Source organism: Homalodisca vitripennis, unplaced genomic scaffold (genome assembly GCF_021130785.1).
Source record: "Homalodisca vitripennis isolate AUS2020 unplaced genomic scaffold, UT_GWSS_2.1 ScUCBcl_5396;HRSCAF=12092, whole genome shotgun sequence".
Taxonomy (NCBI): domain Eukaryota; kingdom Metazoa; phylum Arthropoda; class Insecta; order Hemiptera; family Cicadellidae; genus Homalodisca; species Homalodisca vitripennis.
Window position 1 is genome coordinate 44,913 of NW_025781515.1, and position 6,089 is coordinate 51,001.

Here is a 6,089-nt window from a genome sequence, read left to right on the forward strand (position 1 = left end):
AATATTGTTTACATGGCACATTTGTGAGAAGAAAATAAAATAGCAAATTGACATTAGTGCACTAACACCTAAATGGGTTTGTTTTAATTTATCAAGTGATAATAGTTTTACATTTTTTTTTATAATATTTCTTGATATGCATTCCCTTTACATAAATATACGTTGTATAATATAATAAATACATAATATGCTTGTTATACTAATGTTTGAATATAAACTCAAAATAATAGCCTACAGATCCTGAGTAAGTACAGTCTGGATCAAGACTTAAAATTAAAGATGTGATTTACAATAAAAATGTATTAATTTACAATCAATGTCTAGCACTAATGCAATGCTAAAATATTTAACAAACTTTTGGAGGCGTTTAAAAGTAGTAATTTTGGATGTTTTCCATTTAGTGTAAACTGTTAAAGTGGTACATTTAACGTTTTAGCCAAAGACAAACACAAATCTAGATGTCTCATTGAGTTTAGTAACTAGGAGCTTATCAGAATTCTTTAGTGTTGCGTTATATCCACTAAATTTTAGTTCTTAATCCTGTACGCCAGATCGTAATGTAAACTGTATTCTAGTTGCTAGCACATGGAGAAATGGGAATATCAATAAAGAGTGTATTAAAATTGTTTTAATGTTTAAAGCTGTAGGTTGAAGATATTAAATATTTTATGATCCATTCTAACATTTCGTACAAGGTGTGTCTAGAAATAAAACCGGATTAGTATTGGTATTAGTTAAATTTTACAATAATAATAATTATTTTTATAAAATATTTACAATTATAAGTAATCCCGGTGACTAAAATTAATGTTTTCTGAAGTAATTCTGCAGTTTTATAGAATTATTTACTAATGTTAAACTAATGACTACAAACATAATGATTGTAAACAGGATTTTAAAAAGTTATAATTGTTTTTCGTATTTTTACAGGAGTTCTTTTTCAGTTATAAAAAACTATAAATTATTAAAAGACAACCAGTATGGTCGGATAGTTCCTGACAGTAACAGTCTAGAGGGTAAAGTTAACCCAGCTGTTCAACAAATGGGAGTTTTTGGATGCTACTTCTGGTTGTTTGTGCCTTCTTCCTCATATTCATCGTTGTCATTGTTAGTGGTTTTTGAGAAGCCGTATCTATTTGGCTACAGCGCTTATCAAAGAAAGCAGCAAGTAAGTGATTAAACTGTTATCATCCAACTATTGAAGAATAGTACATTAGTATAATTGCTCTTGCAAAATAAAGATAATCAAAATGAAGAATTGAAAATATTGTATTACTTTTAGAAGCAGGGAACTTTTTTCAAAAAATATATAAAATTAGAGTATTAATTGAATACTTGTTTACATTAGGCCTGGAATGATATACTTATTTACAATTGTGTCAGAGATGCTATCACAAAAGCACTAGACTGCCAGTGGATATGTATTTGTTGATATAATCTTCAAAGTTTTAAATATCTTTCTTTATCACTAATCTTCCCAAAAGTTATTATTATTAGTTTGATTCTTTGTCTAACTTGATATTACACAAAGCTTTAAGGGTTTGGGGAGAAGACAATTTTTCGCTATTCCTCCCCAATTTGCTGGTATGTACTGAGGATTGTAATAATGTTGTATTAAAAAATTGCATTTTGTTTGTGCAGGGCTGTCAGTAGTGCAGTGTCAACCCTGTTTTTTCCCATAATCCCTTGGGCAGTGCAACTGGTTGTTTCTGTTGTGGTCTATCAGTGTATTCCTGTTTCTATACTCAACTGGAACTGACGACAGAAGAATTGAAGGAATGGATGGAAAAACTGCATTTGTACTGGTCCTTATCAGGTAAAAAATTTAAAATTTTATAACTTCAAAGTGCAATTACTTCAAATAAATTGTTTATAGTGAAGTATTTATAGGCAAGTTTTTATAGTGAATGATTTCTTTGATAGAAAAAAATAGTTTGTATACACATTTTTATTATTTCTTATTTTTATTATGACTTGGATCAGAGAGAAAGACCAAACAATTATACTAAAGTATACTTGCATATACTATTGTGTTATACATAGCTTATGATGCTGCTCTTTGATGGTCACGTACAACTGCGGGAGAGCATGACTATCTCTTTGAAGTCTCAGGTGGCAGAATTTAATAATGCTGGAATTTCTTAACCAGTTCACCGCAATGATGTGTCTAAATTTGTATGGTGAATATGTAGAAAAATAATATCTTAGTGTCACTTTCAAAATGTATATAATCCAACCATATTTTCTTGTATTTTGTGGTTTTTTTTTTAATATCAAAACGTAATCTACTTTCTGGATAGCCCTCATAATTTCAGCTGCTTCTTTAACTTCTACAATCAACTGGCGATCTAATAGAATATTTGCTGACTTTTTTTTAGAAAACAAAAGAAAGTCTTTGTTAAAAACATTCAGTAGACATTGTAATGATGCTTACATAATCTACAAGACATTATTAGGACCATTAGGAGGTAAAATAAAAGCAGATAGCTGTGGTAGAGAAGGGGGGGAGGAGGAGATTGAGTGGGAGGTGGAGTGGTGAAGGGGAGAGAGGAAGTGTGGATATTGTTTTGTTAATATTGCTTCTATTTTTGAAGTATATGCCAGCACCAGTAAACATGCATTTTGTATTCTGTTGAATTTTGAATACTGTAAGTTTTTGACCCAAGTAATAATAATAATAATAATAATAATGTATTTTATAAAAGTGTTGCTGTTACAGGGGATCATAGATAATACAACTTGTACAGTAGAGGAATTCAATAAGTTTTGTCACCAAGCAGGAGATGTAAACTCCCACTGTTACACAGCAGGCTGTGCCATCCGTTAGCCTTAACTCAACCAATCTGGTCCTGTACCTTCAGATGTTTAATCTATTTGGGTTTCTTCTGGGGAGTCTTGGTTTGTGACTGGCCTTGCCCAAATGATTCTGGCAGGCACCTTCGCCACATGGTATTGGACATTCCACAAACGAAACGTTCCATTCTTCACTCTCTCACGGGCCATCTTCCGGACACTTTGGTAGGTTTATCTTAACCCTATAGTGGAATAATCTAATGTGTAGATGTTGCTATATTGTGTCTCTTACCCTAACAATGCTAAAGGACATTTCAAATTATAACATAGTTCCTTAACTCTTTGAGAACAATTCTTATAATTTTTAAAAATGTGAAAATAGGAATGGTTAGTTTGAATTAGGTTTTATTCTAAACCAGCCTGCACTAAAATAGTTCCGATGGCATTTGATGTGGTGTTGTCATATCGGCAACTGACCACCAGCTGTTTCTGCTAAGGCTTATATACTGTCAGCTTGGTTTACATCTCGTCTGGAAAAATCAGAATCAGAATCATTTTTATTGTCATTTATCTTTACAGATTGGACAAAGTCAGTATATATAGACATAAATACAGTTCTCAGCGAATACCACTTTACAAAATTAATTAAGTTAAAACAAACCTGTAAAACTTAGCCCAACTGACAAATAAATATATAAATTATATCCTATTTAAATAAAATTTCTATGAGTTTAAGAATTCTTCTACTGAATAAAAAGCTTGGCTTATCATCCATTTAGCCACTTTTGTTTTAAACTCTTTAATGTTTGACAGTCTCCATGCTTCTGGTAACTTATTAAAAAATTTTATCTGTAGATATTTATGAGCATATTTTTCCAACCTTACAAACAGGTAAAACTAAATCCTTGGCATGTCTAGTGTGATAATTATGTACATCTGTAAATTTAATAAAATTTGTAACATTTTCTCTGACATAAATTAAATTTTGAAATATAAAAATGCAAGGAACAGTCATTATATTGTAGCTGGTAAAGTAATTTCTGCAACTTTCCCTGTAGCCTAATCCAAACATGATTCTTAAAGCTCTTTTTCTGCCATATAAAAATTCTGTCAGCACCCACACACTATTTCCCCATAACATATTGGCATACAATAAATGTGAGTGAAAAAACTAAAATATGCAGTCTTCATTAAACTCCTTACTAACACAGGACTTTAATTTTTTTAGTAAGAAACACACTCTTGACAGTTTTGATATTAAATTATTAGTATGTTCATCCAAACAAGTTTGTGATCTAACGAGACACCAAGAAGCTTTACTGGTTTTGGAAATGTCATCCTCTATTTCAAAATTTCTCAATGAAAATAGTATGAGTTCAGTCTTACTTTCATTAATTCTTAAAAGATTTGACTCAAACCATAGACTAGCCTTATTAACTACTCTGTTCGTGTCACTTAAAACGCTAGCTAAATAGTTGTCTTTTACAAATTAAAGATGTGTCATCTGCATATTGTCTTACAGCTTAGACTGATTGGCAAATTCGTTCATGTATAATATAAACAGAAGGGGGCCAAGGACAGAACCCTGTGGGACCCCAGCAAGAACCTCTTTTCGAGATGAATATTGATCTCCAAACACAAACCATATGTAGTCTACCACACAAATAGGTCCTGAAGAAACTTAACTGATCGTTGCGGATCCCATAATATTCTAAATTTATTTAACAAGATGTCATGTGAAATATTGGTCAAAGGCTCTGCTGAGGTCCAACAGTCATGCAAAAATTTACTTAGGGCCTCAAAGCCTGACAGAATCTGAGAGACAACCTCATACAGTGCCTTCACAGTAGAGTAGCCTGGCCTAAATAACCAAATTGGCTACTTGATAAAATTTTATTTACATCCAGAAATTCTAAAATCTGTTCCTTAGCGCAAGTCTCCAAAATTTTAGAAAACACTGATACAATTGTTATTGTTCTATAATTATCTATGCATGTTCTGTCACCCTTTTTAAACAGTGGTAATACTTTTTGATATTTTCAGACAATCAGGAAAATGTGAGAAAGACAAACTAAGGTTAATTACATATGTTAAAATAAAGGCTTCTTAATTATGAAAGGAACAATTAATTTTATTATTTTGTTTGAGAATCCAAAAATATCCTCACAGTTAGATGATTTCAAAGCTTTAACAACTGCAAAAACTTGCTGCTCATTAACCATTTTTCCAGAGAAAATTTAAGGTGAATTTTTAGCTTTTTTAAGAAAACTCATCATAAACTAATACTACTATTACTCATTGTTTGTAGCTTAAGCAGTATACCTTCACCAATATTAATGTAATGATCATTTAAATTGTTCTGGCGTTATCAATGGCAGCAGATTATCCTTCTGAAAATGGTTACCTGATTGCGACTTTTATAGCATTCCATGCCGCTAAACACTTATTACTAGCATTATTAATAAATTCATCATTACAATTTATCTTAGCATCTTTTGATTTTTTCCCTGTACATTCTCCTTTGTACGTTTGTAACAGTTTTTTAAGGCAGCATTGTTCCTATAGGTACGGTATTTTTTAACATATCCCTCTCAGTGTATTATTAACAATATTTCTCGTTTTATGACAGGTCTCATCAAACCATTTGGAGTTAAAAACAGCTTTCTTGTGGCTTTGAAACCTTAATAGTTTTCTGAACTCTTGGACAAAAAAAATCATATAAAGTCTTAAGATTATTTACAAAAAATTCAAAAGCAAACATTTGAGTCATAAATTTTATAAAGAATATAAAGATCATGCCAATCACACTTAGACAAGTGTTTGGACAAACAAATTAAAGTCAGTTTTCTTTGGATTTCCTAAAAGGAAAATATGTTTTACCTGAGAAGGCATTGACGCTACACAGAACTTAAAATAAAATTTTGCCATGGTCAGATATCTGATAATTCCATAGACTGCTTTTAAAACAATTTTTATCTATATTTTGTTACGAATGTTATTGATTAATCGTTTTTGTCTTGTAGGAATACTATTTGCATGATATAAGTTGAATGATTTTAATAAGTTAAACAAGTGTTACCGTTTCTAATTCTTTATCCATTTAAGAAGTCAATATTGAAATCAGCTCCAAGAACAATATAACTTTTAGGCTTCTTATCACAGACAAAGTGCAAAAGGGATTCTAGATAGTTAAAGAAAAATATTGCTATTGGTATCTGGTGTTCTATACAGAAGAAACAAAATATTACATTAAGATTACATTACATATATACAAAAACAGCTTCTAGAAAACCTGG